The sequence below is a fragment of the Rhodnius prolixus genome, unplaced genomic scaffold, assembly GCF_049639745.1.
Source record: "Rhodnius prolixus isolate KJV_2025 unplaced genomic scaffold, Rpr scaffold_1, whole genome shotgun sequence".
Classification (NCBI taxonomy): Eukaryota; Metazoa; Arthropoda; class Insecta; order Hemiptera; family Reduviidae; genus Rhodnius; species Rhodnius prolixus.
This window is the reverse complement of record NW_027411581.1, coordinates 11,569,485-11,593,077: the sequence shown is the minus strand read 5'-3', so window position 1 is coordinate 11,593,077 and position 23,593 is coordinate 11,569,485. Positions and strand designations below refer to the sequence as shown.

Here is a 23,593-nt window from a genome sequence, read left to right as displayed (position 1 = left end):
GCTACACATTTAAATACGTGTAAAAGCTTTTTTGGACTCCTACAGTGGTTGCTTCAGCTGAAAAAAAAAGTCGAAGTCCTTAGCAAGCTACATGCACTTTCTTTGGGCTTTGAGCATATCTGGGAAGATACTTATGGGCAAGAAAGATGTAGAAAATATATAAGTTCGTGAGGTGCCTAATCCTATCAGGAAACTCCGATACTTGAACATCCCAGAGCGTTCTTAACGAGAACCTCCGTCGAATTTACGATCGATACAGGAATGGAGTTCTCGATATTTAAATAAAAATTAATGTGGTCAAACTTATCAAGTTAGCTAGATGGGTCAGGCAACTGTGACGGGAGAATATGTGATCGTTAAAAAGGTGAGACCGAATGTTCACATTCTACAAAATTGATAAATAAAGATTCGGTGCGCAGTACAAATATGTGCATTATTTAAAGTGGATATATATACAAATACATAATAGGTACTTCATTAAGATATGAGTTGCGCAGATTTCTTTCGAACTCTTCTTATCATAAAAATATACGACTAAGTACTCTCTCCTTTCTTTTTACTTCTAAACCTTGTGAACTCTTTGGTATTGTACTGTGATAGAAACAGATAACGATGTTGAATTGCAATCAAAGATCTGCGGAAAGTAGGTTATCCTTGCTAACTGTCCTCATTACAACTTCCTAAAAGAGTTTGACCATTATCTCTTCTTAGATAAACTATCATCCGTTTAATTATACAGTACTGACATTCTTCCTCACATTTATGGAAACTGTTCTCCTTAACAAAGTTATTAGAAATTACTTACAAAGAATGGTTCTATAGTTATTCAATTTAATCTTACTCGTAACTGAAAAAAATATAATGTGTTCGCAAAATAATGCTGTGTGTAAAACTGTTATTTCAACTTTTCCAATATTAGCACTTAATAATGAAATATTGTAATTTAGATAAAATGAAAGGTGTACAAACTTAAATCTATCTGCACCGTAACATAATTCTCTTATCTAAAAATTTTACTCCTAGAGTAGATTAAAGTCAGCCTGAAGGCCTACGTCTTAGAGGGTTTCTGGTGGCAACTGTACTCAGACTCCGAGAACTGTTTCAGTCTCGTGTGCTTAATTAGACATAAGAATTTGAAGAGGGTTCCTGCTCAAAAAATTGTTTACAAATTCATATTCTGGAGTTCGGAATAGGACGTCCATTTTTTAAGAGTTATCAAAATTTCTTTTTGAACCTTAATTGTCAACGAAGGGCATGGCAGCAAAATACATCGGTGATCTTGCCGCTATGCATCGCTCCGCACAGCATATAGTAAGATCAGAGAGAAGGTTATACAGAGCACTGAAGGTATGAATTGATGAGTTACTTTCTTTAGTAAAACAGACGATCGTATCTCGAAAATATTTTTGTATACAAAAATTAACGTTGACATTAATTTTGTCAAAAATTAAAAAAGTTCACAGGATCCATGTCAAATCATATCTTGTATTCATCCATCTGATTTTCCTTTAGTTTTTCTTGTAATCATTTAATTTTCGGGGATGTGAATTACCTCACAAGGAATCGCCTCAATCCATTAGCGAAGTAGCGGGGACATCACCTTCAGGCCTCCACGTCTGCCTTTAAACTCTCCTTGAAGGGTCGCCTTCTAGGAAAGGCATCCCTAGGTTGTGTACTATTTGTAACCAACCTTTGAGTTGTGTAATTGTGTGAAGTATGTGTATGTACTATTCTGGTGAGTGTGCATAGTGCACTGTGCTGTGGTGACCCGTGGGATCGCCACTCCCCAAGTGCCTGCATGCAACAGAAATCCTTTGCGGGAAGAGCAATAATAAATCGTGAAATCTTGCCTAATAGACATCACAGCTACTTCGATTTTTGTCAGATGGACTAAGTTTCTGTTTGTTGAACATCAAATGCCACTAACCTGATTAGGTTTTTCACTTCTTTTAATATTTTTTAGAATAGAATATAATTACTTCATGCAGTGAGTACCATGAACTTTTTTCAAACATTTTTTCAAAAATCTGATATTTTGCTTCCTTTAAATACCATGATATTAAGTCATAAGTTCTATCGCGGGCCTAATGTTAAGTAATACTACAACTATTCCATGCTCGGAGAAAATTTGGTTAACCTAAGTGCGACATTACCAAATGAATTTCTCTTTCTTCTTGATGCCTTCAAAAACGCCTAAAGCATTTTCATTTTCAATCATCTGTTTTATTTAAACATTATTCCAGAAAACTGGAGGGTGGAGGCCCTGGAGGACATAGAATAGAAACATAAAATATGTGAATGTAGAACGAGAACCAAGTGGAATGCAATACAATCAGAGACATTTAAGTTTTAAGAAACTATGTAAAGTCAAACAAATGTAAGTTAAGGACAAAAAACTGTAAGAAATAATTCAACTTATAACAAAATGTGCCACAATTGTCATAATTTAATTGTAATTTGCAGTAAGAGAGAATCATGTGAAGATCCACATTAAAATTTTTAATTTTTCTTTAGGTCGTAGGCCAAAAAGTCACTTCAGAGCGTTCCTAAGGCGACATTGATCTAAGTAGGTAATTGGAACATCAGGGCGAAGGTACTTCCCTTACAACCGAAAGCCATGGGAATATTTCCTAGTTCAACATTATTCAGTTTGTCACTTTTAATTGTTTAGATTGTATGAAATCACATTCTTTGATTTAATAGGTTAGACCAGTTTATAAAGCAATAAAAAAAATCGATATCTTTAGAGTAATTTATTAAAAAATCAATAACTATTATATTTAACGATTATAGACTATAGGCTTTAACGTCCTAAAATAGGAAGTGCTTACTGATTAAACTTTCTTTTTTTCCAGAATACAGCTCTTGAATTCTTTGTCAGGGCACATTCTTCGTTAAGAAAAGGACTAATTGTGATTCACTGGGTAAGTTTATTTCATAGCCTTTTTTTATGATGTACAATATATTTTTTTTTTACTTGATTTTTCAAAATTATTACAGTTATTTGTGTTCCAAAAACCATTTAATAAGTACAAACATATTTTATTTTTTAGTCGGTTACAAATAAATTGTCAGAAGTTGGGATCATAAAATGATGTGCTTGCTCTGTGTTATCAAAACTATTGACGACTTATTTAACTGGCAAATTATTAAAAATTCTGGAGATTTAATTAGTTTGATTTTCGTATTCTTCATTAGTTCCTTTATTTGATATTTTCCTAGTTTCGTACGTCCGAATGTAAAATATACTTTATTTTTTTTATCGTCTAAAGATTTAGTTTAATTTTTTTCTTTTAGTTACCCTAAAAAAATAACCACTGCTAAAGTTCCAATCTCATTAGGCCAAGACTTCGAGCGAGAAAAATCTTCATGGAACACATACTATTTTCTATTTCTATTTTACCATTATTACTACTACAAACTAAGGATATTTCGACAACTTTATGTGTAAAGCTGTAGAACACTTAAAAATCGATTCTTCAACCAGGAGGAACGGTGGATATTTTTCTAAAAACCCATCACTTCTTCTTATGCCATTTAAACAAATAAACTATTGTTTGAACTTTTCTGCAACATTCTGTTTTTAAATTATGTTGAATAGCTTGATAAGTTTTAAGAAATTGACTTCGAGAGATTTTAAGAAAATTGCTTTAATTGAAAAGATATTTACATTCATAGTAGTTCCTGGCCAGTACAAGGGTCTTAAAAAGATAGTCTTTAAAAAATTAATATTGCAATAATTATGGTATTTCGCACCATACATAAAATTTTTTTAAATCATTTAGTAAAAAATAATAAGGAATTAGTCCTTTTTTTTCATTTTTATTTCTCCTGGTGAATTGATATTAGATTGTACTATTTTAAATTACTAATTATGATAAGTCACGAAACTGTATGCAGATTCTCATTTATCACAAGACATCTAACAATGTCCCACCTCAGCTATACCTTATTTGCTACTTTTCATATATGTAAATTGTAATATTAGAGCAACATATCATTAATATCTATTAAATTTATAGCATTTTTATCGTTTCGGCCTCATTTTCAGAGTTTCTTTTTGGATAGTTATGATATTTTTATTTTCTCAACTAGGAAGTAATGCATTGGATAGTGAAGATATTTATATTTTGAGGTTTTGTTTTTTACAAATTGGCGTGTGTTTCTATTAACGTTAATAAATAAATAAATACATGAAAAGGAAAAGCTGCATCGCGGTCAAAAGTACGCGATTTTAGTCCAAATTGTTGAAATTTTCTTTAAAATTGGTACACTCATTGCAAACACTTGCCTGGGAAAATTAGCTACAGTATTAGTGTAGTTGAGAAGGCTTCCCTCTAAAGTACTGTTTCAGTGAAATGTACAATCTTATGTTCTCCTCTGCGGCGCTATGGTCCTCCAAGGCCAGACCTTACAGATCATTCGTTATTCTTCCCTGTCAGCGGCTGCCACACTCCATTGAGGCAGTCTCAGCATCATTCATCATCGCTAGGTCGTCCCCATCTCCCACACATTATTCTGTCAAGGAAGCGTTCAGGCTCCATATAACTCAACGTGACCAACCATTTTAAAGGAGCTCTTTAAAGGTTCTGATTGTTTACTGATCGCTGTCACACTTAAGTTGAAATTTTGACGAAGTATTTTCCTATCTTATGCTCTTTGATGATCTTTCATCGTCCTATGACAAGACCCACGTCTCAGGAGTAGATAATGGCTGGTCTGAACATTTGCAGTTAGGCACCACTAGACAATGATTATGACCAATTCACGCTAGATTTATAACCTAATACCATAATGACTTTTAAGTTAGACGATTCTTTGCTGCAAAAACTGTGTAATGATTTGTTGGGGAAGGGGTATAACCCTCCATTCATCAATATAATTTTAATTGACTTAAAATAAAAGAAAAGAAAAAAAATGGTAAATTTCTACTCAAACAGGAACCAAGTGGCATCTTGTTTTGTGTTACTTTCCATGACTGGTCCAACATAACTTTCTCATAAAATTATGTAATTATTATAACTAATTTGATCAATAATGATACGCTATTTTATATTAGTTTTCATTTCTTAATTTAAGAATTAGTTATTTTCTTCTCATCAAATTAATTTTATAAAATTTTATGATTAATAAAAATTTTGTTTAAACCAATAAACTCGTTTAACTTTCTACAAATATAACAATTATAAAAGAACATATAAAAACTATTTTAAAAAAACCGTTTCTAAATACTGGATTTAAGATTTAATGTTTTTTTAGTTTTTCCAAGATCAGTGGAGGGAAGGCGGAAAACTTAACTGATTTGGACGTCATTGGCTGAGAGAGTCCGATTTGACGACAGAACATTTCCAACTAGGGGATTCCCCTGGCTCTACAACATTTCTAATTGCTCATGGAAATTTATATTTAGGTAGGTTGATTTTTTTTTTGTTATGGAAAATATAGATATAAACGAAATATAAGAAAAAGATGCAGCCGACCATAGTACATATTACTATAGAATCTAACTTTTAAAGAAGGAATACTAGTAGTAAACATTACGCAGTTAATAAATAAGAATATACTCTACGAAACATTAGGTTATTCTCCTTGAATCGATAAATTTTATTTTTAAATATTCTCATGTGAATACTCGTGCTTATTCATTTTCATCAAACTCCGAATTTAAGAAATATTTTTAATTCTTACTAACGTTATACATTTTGTAAAATCATACTTCATAGTGAAATGATGTCTTAGAAGGAACACTACCCAAAATTCCTCCCACAACTGTCCAAAATGTTTTTTTTTTTTACTAAAAATATGTTTCAAATAAAAGTTGTAAGTTTACTTTTGAGTTATTTAAATAGAATGTTTAAAGAAAAAGTTAGTAACAAGGATCCAGAAAATGAATATTACATTCATCAAAGCGGTACTTGAAGTAGTCGGATTTCTGCAAAAACTTTAGTAACTAAAGCGAATTTGTTAATTGCAAAATTACAGTCGGTTTCCTTGAAGGAACTCAATTGAAATATACAGTTTCAGGTTCCTCTTGTTTATTTTTTTTTATATATATATACAAATACCATTCACGGATAAACTTTTTTTTTTTTTTTTTTTAAAGAACCTTAAATACAGATATTTCAAACACTGAAAATGTGACTCGATGTTTACTCTTGTTGCTAATATAGTGAGAGAGAGTAAAAATACTTCTTAATAATCTATAAGAAATCAAATCTGCATTTCTCCACCAGACGGGGCAGTTTTTTTTATTTTTTCTGATTTACTGGTGAAAGTAGTTTTAATTATTGATTACTTGTAAACACGTTTTTGTTTTTGTTTGTTTTTGACAAGTCTAGTTCTTAAATTATGATACAATATTCCGTCAAGTAAGGCGCGTCATAATATGAGATCATTGGCGCCAATGGAGCCTTTTTTTTTAGTGCACTGCCAGCATGCGAACAGTGCCCTCTTGGTACTGTCATCACAGGGTAGTGAACTGTAAGAAGCTTCTAGGAAGACCAGAAGCTGGATTTGAATCCCAGGATTCCTGCGCGGGGAATCCAGTATGCTAATCACTTAGCTAATCGTTTCCCTGATTAAGATTATTTATTTGATTTAGGCTTCAAAGTTATGGAAAATATAAATATTTCGATGAGTATAGTATACCTATATTTAATCAAATCAATTGCAGACATATCAAAAGATGGTGAAACATTTACAAGGTAACAATGTTGATTTTTTTATACAGTTCGCTTGATTATTATTCATTTTATATCTATGTAGGGTAATTACATTGTGAAAAATCACACCTTAATAAAGTTAGGGTTTTATTTATAATGCACGCTACCCCATTCTGCGTGTAGTATAACTATTAGGTGCGTGGCAAATGTTTAGAGAACTATTTGACAAGGTTAGTGATCTTAGAGCCTACTCTGTTATTGATATTTGGAGTTCATGGGGTCACGGTTCCTGGTACCGGAAGTGTGCGTAACACACTCCCCGGATATTAATGGTTTCACTTCCTGATATTCTTAGCTACTCTTCCATAACAGACAATTGTATCAATCTATTATTTTATAAATAAATATTTATCTACGTTTAAATGTGTAACCATCAGCTATTTCATTATTATAACAGCCTTACATCCTTCAATAGAAATTATTTTATTAACACTTTCTCTTTTTTGTTATATTTGAACAATTTTAGAAAATGAGTGTTCCTATTTCGTAAATTCATGTTTCAAGGACAACTGAGTTCGAAATAAACTTAAAACTATATTTTTGTGTACATTTTTCTCAAGTGTACATGTATATGTGCACCACTAAAGCGTCGAATTCAAGAATGGTTAGCTCGAAAATTTTGTGGAAGTTCTCTAGCCAACTCAATGTTTTAAAAATTAGTGTTTTGGTGTTCGGGTATATGTTGGCGTTGAAGGAAATTTCAAGAACTTAGCGCCCAGCTGTCACGGGACCAAACACATGTATACTATAGGCAATTTCTTTTAAGAGTTTATACAAATTATGGAACCCAAACAAGTATCTTGTAGAGAAACCTCCGTTAAATAACGTTATGGATTTTCTGGTCATGACGAAATTGTAGTCTTGGCAGGTAAATAAGTTGGAATAGAAGAACCTAGAAGGAGAAGTTTCTGTAGATTTAATTTGGGCACATAGAGCAGACCCTAAGGATTTTTATGCCATCCATATTCAGTTTTTAGTTCGACTATATATTTAGATAATGATGAGAACAATTAACATGGCTTTATCACCGACTATTAATACACAAAATATAATTAAATTACATCGAAATGTATTGATTTGAAAATATAATAAAATCAGTTGATTAATCCACGGCTTCATGCTGAGGAGAACATGCAATGGTAGCAAATATTATTGAATATTGTCATTTGATATTCACAACAGTTTTCTCGTCAAGTTTTGATTCAGACGATATTTTACAAATCATATGATATATATCTATTGTAATTTGAAACAAATCAAACACCAATCAGGAACTTAGAGCTTTCATTATTGCCAAATACAACAATATAGCTCACAAACAGAAATATGAAACAATATGATATCTGATCATGCTATAAAAAACAATTCAGTTTCCAGCGTATCAGTTAGCATTGGTGAGAAGATAGCTAGCTAGCTATAGCTATGTACACATGGTATAATTCGATCCGATTTACTTCATGTTGGTGGACCCAATACTAACACTGCAATTTCACGGTCAATATTTAGTCTGTTTTTTTTTTCTTTAGTTTGTCAGTGTCAAGGTCTGACATGGAAGGATAGAGACCTTCAACGGGTACATCTCATTCAAGAATCCATTTTGGTTAGGAAACTTGTGTGTATTCAATAAAATATCTCTCGCTATAGCTGCTTATTTTATTCTTTCACGAATTTATTCATAAGGTGAGTAACGTCCTAAAGGTACTGCTGCTTATTAATTAATATTTGGTACTACAGCTACGATTGTACTGAAGTCAAAAGGTCCGTTTTTAGCGGGATTAGCTTAGTGGTTAGCGTAGTGACTTACATGCTGTGTTCGAATCCAGGACCCTTCAATATATTATCTCTTCCTAGTATCTCTAGCATTTCTTCCTAGTGACGTTAGGTTGATATCTGGAGCTATAGTACACTGTCCGGAGTTTGGCACTGTACTTAAAAAGCCGTCTAGCGCAAATGAACTCAAATTATGTCTTTAAATTATTTGCAAAAAAAAAAAAAGTTAAAACCTGCGACGATTGTTTTTTTTTTACCCCTATTTACATAATTAAATTTTATTGAATCATTAAAATATTATGATTAATGAGTCCTTATTTAGTTATTGTTCATTGTTTTTGGTGACTGATTCATTTTTCCGCGTATGTTGTGGGCGCGGGAGTTGGTCTAGTGATCAAGAGCGTGGCTTTGTGAGTGGGAGATCCCCAGTTCAAACTCCGCGTATGACTTTTTATTTATTAGAAAAAATTGTTTATAGTAATGTATGAGCTTCCGCCCCCGTCCACGACACCTAATTGGTAGTTGGACGTTAAGCCCCGCCTGAAAAAATAGGCGATTACTTTACTGTTTCTTAGATGTCAAGTTCTTATATTATATTGAAATGGTACTTTAAAAGAACTTTTAATCCTCAAAGGAAACTGCTGCGAAGAGTTGGCTTTGGAAAGCATTAAACGTTATGAAGAGCTTTTACCACTCAAGCAAATCAGAAAGGAACCATATTTCACAGCTGCAACCGCCCGGACTATTTATGTGCAAAGTACCCAAACTGTGCGCCTTTCCTTTGCAGAGAACGAGATATTCCAAAAAGCATTATTTCATATTTAACTGCTAGAAGTCAAATGACCACTTTTTTTTACGACTGGGCTTTAAAAAATAAAAATAAATGAATGAACATACAATTCACTTTTAATGAAAGGTTGAGCCTAAAATAGATTAGGTTTAAAATATAATGGGTTAACTTAAAGTTAAAAGCTACTCATGTGACAAGCGGTGATGGCGTGTAGCATGAGATCAATAGGTCGTCTATCTCGGCTCGTTCATTGTTCATATAATAGTAGGAGGCTTATCGATATCTCTGGTATTATCAATGATTCGAAACTTTCACAAGTGATAGCATTTATTTGAGCTTATGTGTAAAAAAAGTTCTGATTCTCCACTGAATGATCTGTAGAGAGGCTTGGCTCACGGGAGCAAGAATCAGCTTGGGAAATATCATTGCCCAAGTCTTTCAGTTCGTTGAAATCATATTATTATTTGTTGAATTGCCATCTACATCCCACAAAGAACGTCTGCTTACTTCTAAAAATCTGATGGGAATAATTTATAACTTCAAAGTTGCTTAGAACTTTTTTTGGAAACTTACTAAATATTTCAAAAATGAAAAATCGTAAGAACCTCATTTTTTATCCGATACTTCCAAGCTCCGAAGTAAATATCGATTAAATGTTTCTTAAGTAACTGCAGCTGCCCTCTGAAGTGCATTTCAATAAAGTAAAAAACTGCAGGAATACCATTTAAGTAAGATTAAGGTTACACTAAGTCCGATACTAATTTGAAATGTAAAGAATTTTCTAGTTTTGCGCCTTTACCAATTAAAGCGACAACTTCTGGCAACAATGATTCTGTTTTTTTAATTATTTTTAATTTTTTTTTCATTTAGGCAATATTAAAGATTCTATACAAATTCGCAGTTTGAAGAGAAATTATGAAAATGTGATTAAGGAGTTTCATATCAAATTTTGATTTTATCATAAGTAGAAGTACTGGTGTGTTCACTCTAACTTTCGAATCTTAAAATTTTGTATTCAATAAAATAAAAGTTATAATTTTATGATCAGCGATTTAAAATTTTAATACATCGAAAAATCGAAACAATAATGAAGTAGTTCCACGAACCGCAGCATTGTTTTTCTTTTCTGGGTATACAATGAACGGTGAAGTCTTACAATGGGGTTGGGTATTGTTGTCGAATGTTTGAAAGGAAATAAGCTTTACATTTATTGTTCTATATTTAAAATAAGAGAGAAACTACAAACGTATGTTGTGTATATACATCGGTGGGCCGCTCTTGTTGGTAATATTATTTGTGGTTATATTTAGAATATGAAATTACAGTAACAGTTATGTAATGTATTCCAGACCTTTGAATATTTAATACTTTGTTTCATTCACCAATATTTGAGAAAATTTTTGTTAATATTATTATTATGTTGTATTGTGAACAAATCAAACATACATACCGAACAAAACAAACCAATTTCAATCCAAAATTTCATACTAGCTAGCATTTTTCAATATTTCATTTTTCTAGTTTTTAATCGTAATAAAAACACTAATTAGAAATCTAATTTGAAATACTTTCACAACTTTATATTAATGTTATAATGACACAAACATTTAGCACTGAATTTTAGTATTGAAAGTTGAGCCTACCTATACATTATTTGTAATTAATCTTTTACTTTAATGTTATTATTAAAATGTGAACTTTGTTTAAATGCGCTGTAAACAACTTTCTGGAAATCATTTTATTCTGTTCTCTCTGATTAAAAATATTATAATTATATTTCAGTTAAGGAACGTCGATATCTCGAGATCATTAGCGCCCTAAGTCTTTTCTAATGCATTGCTGGCAGCCAGATGTATATTGTAGCTACTGTTGAACACTTACTATCACCAGGCAATGAACTGCTGTAAGAAGCTCCTAAGGTGAGAAAATCTTCTTAAGGTAGTCTTAATTCTTTAAAGTGCCAAAGAACAAGCAATTGCTAGCGTTTGGAACGCTATCAAGACCACATTTGAGAGACTGTTTCTTCTCCTTCTTATAGGGGCTCTAAGTTAGTTGTGAAGGTGCTCCCTAAACAATCCTAGAAGCTGGAATAGTTATCCAGACTAATCTGGTTCCAACCCAATTTAAGGGCCTGCTGGTTTAGCATTATGATGCCTAAATGCAAACGAATAATGTTAATGATGTTGTAAATTGATGAAAACGAGAACGAATTATGTGCGAAAATTGAATCAGATCTATAGTCATTGACATCATTGCTTACGAGAACATCTTAATTTATATATTTCCCTGGATTAAAAAAAAAAAAAAAAAAAAATACGGATAATCTGACACAAATCAATACTTACTTAGTGGAAGAACGGAAGATTTAGCCGTAGTTTTCCTCATTATTTTTGTGAAATTTAAACGTTTATTTATGTAAAGATTTGGGCCATCTCACTAGTAGTTACAATTTGTTATCTGAGTGTTCTGTCTGATGGCTTACTTGCGTGATTGGATTCAAACTTTAGGTAGAAATGTGTGAATACAAAGAAAATGTAATGGAAACGCAAGGTGAAGGAATCTCTATAAATCTATTAAATAAATACTTATTTGAGTGTTATCAACCAAAACACTAGAAACGTCAAGATTTATTATTAAGCGAAGTAAACAATTTGAGGTGGGATAACCTCGGGCAGTAATCAAAAGGAGATTTAAGTAAGCTTTATCACTAAGTAAGCCATTTAGTGTGCTCTTGTGTACAATGCTTAGTGCAGTACAAGTTGCCTTGAATGTTAAACGAAGGCAGTTGGTCGGGCAGTTGGACATTCCACTTGGATATGTGTTTTTAATGGTTGTTTCTGATGTCACCATTAAACTAATGATCAAATCAACCATTAGCTGATTTGATGATAAGGTCTGAAAATGTGCTGCAAGAACAGCCATTGAACACTAAGGGAATACTTTTGCTGATTTAGCTTCTATTGCCAAAGAAAAGGAAAAATAAAGTTGTAATTATTTAAATATTGCTAAGTATAAATCTATCGGTCGGATTACCGAGATAAAGCTTTGAAAGGGGTATTTCATAATATTTACAAGCAACTTTCCCTGGATGTAGACTATATAAATTTGGGTATGCGTGTCTCCAATATTAGTAATATATTCAAAATAAGAGGAGAACTTATTAATTTAAATTATAAACCTTTCATCCAGGGAAAAGACTACTCCTGCTCTATGTGTAACCTTCGTGAGGACGAGGATGTGTACCATTTCTTAGGTCGCTGTAGGGTTCTTGCGGGAATAAGGAAAAAGTGTTTGGGTGGCCTCACCTTAACGAGAGACGAAATGATAGTATGGTTGAATGGTGCAGATTGGGCAGCTCTGACCAGATACCTAAACGAAGCTACACTTTACCGGTCATATTTAGTTGAAAATTTCAATTTTTAATTATACAACCTAAAATAAAAAATGTAAAATAAACAAAAAATGTATTTGTTAATTATTTTTTCTTTTATATAGAATTTATTCACAGTTTTCCTTCTTTGTGTTAATGTAAAGTTTTATTTTCTTAGGTAAACTTTCTTTTTCTTTTTCTTTTCTTATTTGTTGTATTAACAGCACTCCTGACAGACAGCCGTTGCTATGTCAGTACAAATATTTTTATGTAGAGTTCTTTTTTCTTTCATAAATGAATTGTAAATATTTTCAATAAATAAATAATAATAATAATATTGCTAAGTATAAACATTGAAGAATCAACTGTGGCCTAAGTGAATAGAATCAATTAAGAAGAAACAATAATGATAAAGGAAATGGCAATAGTACCAGGTGCATTCTTCAGAAATAAGAACTAAAGATTTGTAGAAGATAATCTAGAAGGTGGAGCGCTACGTAGGAAGATGGTAAACTGGGTGTCCATGACACCATCCTCTACTCATCACCTTGCAGAACAGCTGCTCATCCATGATTGACACGATCCCACGCCGTGAACTGCATGAAAATGTTGTAACAGCTTCAAACAAACAATAGTGTATTCAATTATTGTATTGTCATTATTTCCACAGTTCTTTCATTTTGTAACCTCATAAAAAGAAATAAGAGATTTTTAAAAAGTTGAAATATATCGGACAACATTAAGTACAATAGTTAGTTGGTGCTAACATTAGCTTCATTATAAAAACAAAAACTATACTTGATTGGCAATCATCATTGATTGAGAGAAAGCATTGTATTATTATTTTAGCAATTAAAATGAATGAGCCAAACCGTTTCGTTTATGTTCTTTCATAGCATTAGTATTAGATGGCTAGTTGTTACTTAATAGTAAGTTCGCTTTGTAAGAAAGCCTTGAGTAAATCTTATCGAGAGAAACATTAAAATTCGCTTATCATAACGGGAAAAAATTTAACGGATTTCCTTGATAATATAATACTAAATTTTCAGAAATTAGCCCTATTACCAACTGCACCCTTCAATACGACCTCAATGTGCCCTTGTTATTCTAATGTTAATTTCTTTGTCCATAATCTTGGAGTTGTTTGTGTTGAATCAATGGTTAGGTTAAGTGTTATTGGGAGTTTCACTTACTCTCTTTTGTTCTTTCAATCTTTCCAATCAAACATTCGATTTTGTTCAAATCCAGAATTTAGGCAATGAACTTAAATCTTCTAATTTTAATGTAGAGTACCTGCTGCGATATTGAGATGCTACAGTTTACGAGATTTTGTCCCCTCCTCTCTGGAACTAATCTAAAATCAATTTTACCGGAAAGCTGTTTCAAATAGAAGTTACGGTTCAAGTGTGTGATGGCCTACAATCAACATTATTGCTTACTTGGGAAAATCGCTAGTTCCGTAAAGGGTTTTTATACTGCAAAATTAGAGTTTTTTATAAATATAATTATTACGAATTTTTTAAAAATTAAAATCAAAACAAAAATGAAAATTGATCGATAAAAAAAAAATCGATAAAAACTAGTGGATCCTCAGCTGTTCTATATTTTAGTATACAAAATCAGCTTTTTGTTTTTGTTTTTTAATTTAAGGCGCGACAACATCTGAGGTCATTTGCGCCCGGAGCTTTTACCAGTGCACTGCCGGCCTTTGAACTGTAAGAATCTCTTAGGATGAGCAAATCTAAAGAACCGCAACCGGATTCGAACGTGAGATCTCCGCATTGGAATCCAGAATAAATAGGCTAACCTGTTAGGCTACATCCTTCCCTAATTTTGTTTTTAAAATTGACCAAAATTTTCTATTTTCATTCGTCATTTTCTTTGTAAAAGTACGACTTAAGACAAAAATGATAATTCCTAAATGACAAAATCCATTTAGAAAAAAAATTATTCATTAGTCTTTCTGATTTTCAGGTTAGTAGAGTGGCATGCGTTGCTCTACACCATTTATCTATATCTATAATATAATAATCTATAATAATTTGATTATATTATAATCAAAAATGTTTATAAATAAAATTAATCGTGATTATATTGAAAAGTAGATATCGATATCTCGCGAGTGATAAAAGGAGATACAGGACTTTTGTTTATAAATCGAGACATACTCTCCAAAACCAGGGATGACTACCCTTAGGAGGCTAAACACATAAAAAAAAATATCGAATATAAACTTTCTAAAGTTTCCTGTTTTTATGTTATGTTGACGTCACAAAACCACTCAACGAATCTCAAAAATATTATATTTCCAGTGAAATAACTTTTTTTTTTTGCCGATATTGTTTATCGCTGATAGATAAAGAAAGCGTTTTTTTTTAAAGTTAATATTATTAAGGTGCGTGGTTAGTGTAGATTAGAGAGGGGACCAAATTGTTCCTTGGAAGGTCGCACCGTGTTCCCCTTCTTTAGCTTATATGGTTTGTGTTCAGTGTGAGTCATCTATCAGCCTGTCAAAGGTCCTCTACCCTGGCAATTTACCTTATCAATGTTTGTGTTCAGATTTGATAAGAATAATCTGTGTTTTAGAATAAGCGTATGATGAATGTGTTTATTTATATGTATTACATTCGGCTCTTGCCGAAGTTAATTTATTTATCGATATAATTTTGTATTTCAGAGTCCATGACACACTGCCCTCGACCTACTAAATACACTTAGTAACTCGCCTTCACAAAACGTTCAATAATATTTACAAAACAAAATAAAAACCCAAGAACATGCTAGGGTTTTACTTATATTAAGCTCATCGCACCGAAATTCTGTAGAATCATCTTTGAGATTTTATTTTTATAAAAATCATTTCCTGCTTTTCAAATCTTCAAAAATCTGAAATTGTTCAAATGCCCCTCACCGTAATTATTAATTTTATTAATCTTAGTAGTAAATTACTTTAATAGAAGGGAGAATGAAATAATGGATTCAGTTTAATAATGGGTTAAGTCATAATGATTAATAACAACACATTCTCTAATTCGAGCATTTTTTGAATGAAGCGGCCGCTGCCCTCTTGTGATACTACCACCCTAAACTTGTTGATTGAAGAGTACGACTTACGCGCCATCATCATTCATCATCTGCAATCCATTTTCTGTTTTGTTTAAATCGGGAGAAAAGCGCCAACATTCTATCTTCTCTTGCTGTTGAAAGATGCGTACAATTCTTTCAGATCTCGATAATTGTCTGATTGAAAGATGGCACCCAGCGTGATCATTCAACAATCAAAACTGGTCTTAAGACCTTGTCGATAGATCTTAACCTTAGATAGACACCAGAGGTGACTTAACCCCAATACACTAACTGTAGTACCCTATCCCATACGCCGTTAATACCGCGAGTAGCGAATTCAAAATTTCTCTTTTCACCCTGGAATCTTCTCACTGTCAAAACTCGGATCATTTTGCCACAGAAAAAAAACGTAGCTATTCATTTAAAGATCGCATATGTCTATTGATTGACCCACTGAATGAAGATCTAAAGACGCTTTATAACAATAAACTATTTGCATGGACTCCACTTCATTAGTATATGCAATCTCAAAGTTGAAATTGCTCGTGGGAGGCAAATGATTGATATTCGCCTAGATTAGTTCCTTGAGACTGCCCAAAGCGAACGTGCTGGACGCCTTCCTTAGACAGAAGAATGGTTTCGGTACAAGCTGGACACGATTTCGCAGAAGATATCTGCTTCATGCTTACCGACAATAGTTCCCCAATAAATGTTAGTTCACTGGGTGAACTGCTGGCAATTCTCTGCATAGAAGAACTTAAATGCTCTACTTTCTCATGAAATTCTAGAAAAAGATTTATTATCTTTTCAATTGCACACATTTAAGTTTACACAGGGTATATTCGGTTTGAGGATAACCGCAAATTTAATTTTACAGAATCGAATTGATACTTTTTTAACAAATTTCTGCTTATTATTTTTTGTAATACTCAAAATGAGCAATTGATCAATTGAACCAATAAATTCTCAAATATTTGGTTATAATAAGTTAAAATAACCTATTTAATAAAGGATAATCTCGATACTTTCTCTGTAATTAGTCATTTTTAACTGAAATATTTCCACCAGTTATTAGAAAAAATGACTCATAAATTTACTTTAAAGTAATTTCAGAAGAAGGCACCATTGGTCAGTTGCATGACCAACAGTAGATTTTGAGAGTTTTAAAATAAATGCTGATATTGCTGTATAATTTGTTGGTCAGGGATGATGAGGAAGGTTGTATTCAAGGTGAAAACATTTCTCATGTTTTAACCTTTTGTTTTGTGAATTCATTTGAATACTCCCAAGTTAAATCAGCGCAATTTATTAATTGGAGATTACGTTGCTGTAGTAATTAATTTAGTTAAGTCGTTTTGGTTCTTTGTATTAGTCATATTATTAGCAGAGAATTCTAATTGTTTTCTTAATGATTTAGTCTTACAGGATGAACCAAAATAAGTATTCACTTTTTAGAGGATATTTTCTGTAGAACGTGTATGTAGGTGCTATAAAATCATCCTTTACATGGAGATGTAAGAAGTATTAAATATTGTAGAATCTTCTTCAGTTGAAATGTTGGGCAGAAATTTTTTACATTCTCTTACTACTGTGATCGGGTTAAATTACATTCAGAAAAAAACATGCCTAGCGTATATATTGTGACTTTGCCGTTTCAAAAAATATCTAAAAAATGAAAATAAAATTGAAAGATTAAACTTGTACAGTGGCCTCCCCTGACCATTAAGATATGGTGTAATATGTCAATGTGAGTGTAACCTTATCAGTTAATTTTCAATGTCTTGCAACATTTGCCTATCTCCTGAGCCAATAACTTTAATTTGAGTTATTCCCGAAGAAATTTACTTTTTGGTAGTTCTCAGAGAACTGTAAGCACTGTCATTACCACATAATTTGTGGATTCACCCTCAGAAACAATATGAAATTAAAGACTTGAAAAGTTTTGCTCATGAATTTCAAATATAAAATAAATCGAGTAATCGAAAGCGCGATTATCGATGCACTCAAAATAATTCAGAAGACACACCAACCATTGATGTTCAAATTGTAAATACTAGCTTAAGCCCTGAAGATGACCTAGTCCCTTACGACGAAAGCTTGGCAAAAAATATTAAAAAAATTATGACTTCTATCGGCAATAATCATTTTCCCTTTTTTGAACAATGATTCAGTCACCAAAAACTACGAACAATTATTCTACAATTTGTCACATTTATTAACAGCAAAATATAATTTAGACGGGATTGACCAGCTCAAACTAGACATAGACAAGTAACAAAAAATTTACTCAAAACGTGTTTTTGGTGAAAAACTTATTTATGATCAGGAACCTTCCACCTAATCCGGGAGTAATATAATATCAGAATGAAATATCTAAAACACACATAAAATACTGTACTTATGAAGCAAGTTATTAAATTTAGTTGTGTTAGTTAATTTTTAGAGTGGACTTACTGCATATTGCGAACGAACAGTAGAGAGCGCGCGTGGCGGTGTGTGGGCCTGTCCAGTGTTGGCGCTGCACTGGCCACCTACCTGCCTCACTAAGCTCTCCTACTGTTCTGTTTATTTTCTTTAAAAAAAAAAAAAAGCTATCTATGAATAAGATACTATTGCATCCCCCTCTATTATCTACATTTCTCCCCACTCCAACCCCTACCAAAAGTTCCTATCAGAATCATGTTTTAAATCAAACATCAACCCAAACACTGACAGCCACTAGTTATCGTACAGATTCAAACAATAAAACAAATTGTGCAACAAGTTTACTGAAAGATTGCATCAAATACGTTTTTGTAAACACAATACAAATAATTTCAGCTAATCATTTTTAGTTATTGTTTTTTTGTTTATCTTGAATGGAATAATGTAGTGGACCAAGTGTTATTGAACTTAAGACTAGATCTGTTACTTGCCAAATTAATTTGGCGCGAACACTCCCATGACTGTCTGTTATAATTCTGATGCTTGTGACTCGTTCATTTTCTTTTTACTCCGAATTTTCTGAACATATTTACTTTTCAACTAACGTCATACTTAGGCCGTGTATTGCACTGAAAATGAAACATAAGAGACAAAATATTCCTCTTCTCCAACACCTAAGTACCCTTAATAAAATGTCCCTGGATAAAGTTATGCATACAAGTGGTAGACCTATATCTGTGCAAAGGATGTGCGATCTTAAGATATAAGTAATCTTAAAACACACATGTTGAACGAATCCCTTCAAAATTGAAATACAAGGATTACCAACTTCTAGCGAGAGAAAAAAGTAAGTTAAGCGACAATGATTGTAATAGTAGTCTAGCTGCTATTTCAAAAAACCTGCAGCGATGCAGATATGTGCATCACTTGAGATTAATGAACCACTAGTGCAGGTTCTAAGTGCGAACTCTAGGACATCTCAGGCAAAACAGGCTTAGTTAGCTATATATGGCCCATTTGGTTGCTAAAGAGGATTGATCCTTTCCTAAGGAATAAGTAATAAGGGCCACGACAGTTAATGCGACCAGCGGCGAATTTTACTAACTGTTTCTTGGGTAATTTTTGAAAATTTAACAAACTGTCTTTCGAAAATGTGGTTAGTTCCTCTCTGCTGGATAATATCTTTGATTTTAGTCTTAGCACGCATGTCTCTAAACGGTTTCAGACTTTCATCAAAGTAGATTAATCTATTTGGAGCCAACATTTTGACTTCACTTACGTCACTCTCTCGCACTGCTCTTGTTGACTTATTAAAGTTAAATCATGCAGCAAATCCAAATAAGGCAGGGTGTAACCTCCCTCAGGTGCAAAACTAACACGTAAATGAAGTCCCTATACCAAGCTGTTTAGTCTAACTCTAATGATGGATGAAATTTCGACCTGCTACGTCGGTTAAAATAATAATTTTTAAAAAAACTCTCATTAAAGTCATGCATAAAGTTCCAACATATTGGGCAGTCATAGGCGGATTTTTATTCGTTAAATATTTATATATTAAAATCCGTCAAAGATGTTTATACAATCAATTATTTTAAACACAGAGCATAATAGAAAATAGAGTATAAAAATGAGTTCATACATTATATTAAATTGTAAAATCTAATGTGGGTGTAACCAGTCAATTTTCTTGGGAGGGCTCAAGCTATTATATCAATTACCAGACATCCTTGGCGTGCTCTATAAAACTGTATTACTCATTTTTTTGTGTTTAAATGAATTATTTCATTTAGTAGAAATTAATCTTTCCACGTAAAACATAAAGGAGTCACACTTTAAGTAAATCTTTTTGTAGGCCGCGTGGATGTTCCCTATCATAATTTCTATAGGTTTATCACTTCATTAAAATTATGCATAAAGATTGTGGGGGCAGTTATTGTAAATCCCAAGCATTAATTAATGCCTTAAAATAATTGCTACTAATAGTTTCAATGTATGATGAAACTTGAAAGATTTTCGTCACTTTTGGAAATGGCAAAAAGCATTCAGAGAGATAATTGTTAAGCATAAAGATTTTTTTTTTTCAATTCTAAAATTGGCCAATGTTTTCTATTAGCATATTTTTGTTTTTAAGAACCGCGGAAAAAAGAATATAATAAGGGGAATTTGGGGTAGATGGATTCCACAGTACTGTCTTGTAGCTATCTTCTTTTCAACTATTTCCTTGCTTCGTTGTGAGAGATATCAGTGGATCACGGTGTACATTTAGTTTTAATACACAAGTTACTCCTCAATAAGAAAAGAAACATTAAATACAACAACTTTGTAAGCTTTAGTAATTCTTCGAAGGTTTGGAAGAATCTATCGCTGTTTCGTTGGTACATTATAGATGAAATAAATAGCTCTCTATAAGTATACCTGGCTTAGACCAAAAATTAACCTTATTTTTAAATAAATACAGCTAACAATTAGTTCTATGTACAGAACACTTGATACGCATTAATAAGTTGCAACAGTTTGCAATTTTGACTATACTCTCTTGATTTCAGTATGGTGATATTAAATAAGGGCAAAATTATTTTGAGAGAAGTAAGAAGCAAGAATGTTAACATAAAAATGATTTCTGCTGCCCACCTTTATTATCAAAACTTTCAAGTCAAAGTGTAAATGTTTATTACATGTTAACATGAATGAAGACAATGGAAGCTATTACGCAATTTTATGTGAGTTCACAAGCCCAATTAGCGGGCACCAATACCACTGTTACGCCTCTTAACTGTATTGAAATAACTCTACTCTAATTTTATAAACAATAGTAATTAGTTTATATAGGGGGGATATGTGTACATATTTTTCACTTCCTAAGGTATAACATTTTACGATGATAATCTTGTTTTTATAATATTACTGATTACGGATTCGTAATTTATTCACATTATTTAATAATTTAATAGTTACGTCTTTTATTCATTCGTCAAGCGTTATTAGGTAATTGCAGATTGATTGTTCTTTTTCACTTTTATACAACTGCACTTGTAATTTATCACACCTACTACTAAAAGAGAAGACCTAACATTTCCCAAGCTATCTTGGTTCGTTTTATAAAGTCTTATGATTAGGCTATAATGATTGCTAAAGTTAATGTGAACATTGGTGATGAATTTGAAATCGAAGTAAGCTGTTGCAAAGACTCGACATTTCAGGAATCTTAAGGTATCTAAGAGCTGTTGGAGAAATAAGGGAGATGAGAAAGTGCAACTATTTGCAGTAGCCTTAGTCTTCACTAAAATGAGCCCTGAACATGAAACCAAGAGGCAAATTACTTATGCTCTCATACTGAACAGTAAGCAGGCCATTTATCTAATTTGGTAATTAAGGTAATTAGCAATTTCATCAAAGAGCGTCCTTTTGCGTATCCTCTCCTGACAGAATGAAACAGATTAAGGCAAAACGTCGATTTCTTTCTAGAGACTTGAAAATACGACCTTAATTTGCACAGTGCTCACCTATCGATCTGTCCATTCAATCTCTTGGAGCAATGAGAGGACTCAATAAAGATTCTTGCGAAGAATTGTGTCCAGTTAAAAGAATGCCCTGAGCTGGAGTAAAAATACCAATCTGGTGATTATGGACTTCTACGACAAGCCGGTCATGTACAAAGAATAAGGCTCAGTAAATGGGCAGGACATTTCACTAGAATGTCCTAGAAAGGTGATGAAAAAAAGTAGACCTCACTAGCAGAATGGGCTAATGCACTGACTGGGCTTGCATATGACTGTAAACAGTAACACTGCATTTCGTTTTACAAAATGCAGATTTTTTTTTTTTCATTGACATTTTATCTTACAGCCAAACAAAATGTAGAAAATATTCACTAAATAATGTCTTTCTAGTTTATAAAATTATTGAAAACAAAAGATCATTTTTGTGATGTACAAACTACACTTGGAATGTCCGAAGTCAATAACAGCAGTCATGCCACAAAGCACTTAAAACTTACTAAACTCTTCTATAGTGACTTGCATTATTTATGACTGGGTGAAATACACTAAACGAAACAGAGAATATTTTAATAATATCTTCAATTTAATTAAACTCATACATCAATATTCCGGTATAAATAAAAATTATTGCTTGATTTGCAATTTCGAATCTTCTATTTTTGCCAATTATTAATTAACACGTAGGTAGTTTTTTTTTGTTTGCTGCCAGTTATCGGCGGAAACATGAAAAGTTAGACCACAACACTGACTAAAGGGATATACATTTGGACTAATAAACCGACTTCCCTAGCTCTTAAACTCCAAGAGGGGTTGATGGAAACGGTAGTCTTTGGAACTACCGACAGGTTTTTTGGTTAGTGGGTGCCAAACAACCTCCCAAGAGATCCATCCTTTTCATCGGCCCAAAACTTAGGTAGCAGGGCATCCCAGGCTAGTAATCTCCGACACCCTTCGTGACTCCATAAATATTACGGAATTGAAAGAGAAATTTTGACACTGATAGAGTAACTAATTTTTACCGAGTAAGGTCTTTAAGTTTGATGTGCTTTCTCTAACTTTACCCACATAGTTTGCGTAGTATAGCATATTATAAAAGTGAAATAATGCCTATTTTTTTCAGGCGTGCTTTACGTCCAATTACCAAATTAGGTGTCATGAACGGAAGCGACTAGCAATCGTAATTTAAATTAATTTTTTTATCAACAATTAAATAAAATCCAAGGCCTAAGAGTGTGAATCGAACCCAGTTTCAACAATGGATCTTAACTTTGCAGGCCTCGCCTCTAACCGCTCGGCTATCGTGGCGCATAAAGTATAATATAAATTTATCATTAATATATTATATGGATATTATAAAATAGAATAATTTAGAAACGCAGTTTTAATAAAAGTTTCTATTTTACCTGCAGCCGAAATGATTCAGTATGATTTCAGTTTTATTTCATAACGATAAAGTTAAATATATGAACAAGATTTGAATAGTTTCCCATCACAGTTACTTTACTCAGAGAGATGTTATTTCCTCATGCTTTCCAAATGATTACGTTCAATAAACTAAAAAGAAAAAAATTGGTCTGTTATGAAATAGCTCTTTACGAGCTTATTTTATTAAAATATCCGATCTAAAATGCAATAGCAATTTTAATTTTTTTGGACTTGTTCTTATATTAAAGAGTTTTTTACAATTACACTTATTTAGATAGAAACAATGCCGAAGAGGTAGAACTGTCTAAATATATACTTCCAGCCGGATGTGTTGAGCTACTTTTGAACATTTATTTTAAAGATACGTTTAGTTAATTGTGATAAAAATAGTCTATCACTGGAGACACCAGGCTTGATCTATCTATTAATTCTTTTTAATGAAACTGTTCGCATCATAAAATATTTTGGTTAATAGAAGAAAGATTTTTAATTCTAATTTAAATAAGTCTAAAATAAACTATTTAAA

General features: G+C 32.4%; 1 protein-coding gene across 1 annotated transcript in view; it reads right to left on the bottom strand.

Moving 5' to 3' along the window:
- Nucleotides 1-18,282, bottom strand: part of LOC141454376 (katanin p60 ATPase-containing subunit A-like 1) — a 30,901-nt gene extending 12,619 nt beyond the window's left edge. Inside the window, exon 1 of the mRNA XM_074128530.1 lies at nt 18,173-18,282. The gene's annotated coding sequence lies outside the window, so the exon portion shown is untranslated. The remainder of the gene's footprint in view (nt 1-18,172) is intronic.
- Between the last annotated feature and the right edge of the window lie 5,311 nt (nt 18,283-23,593).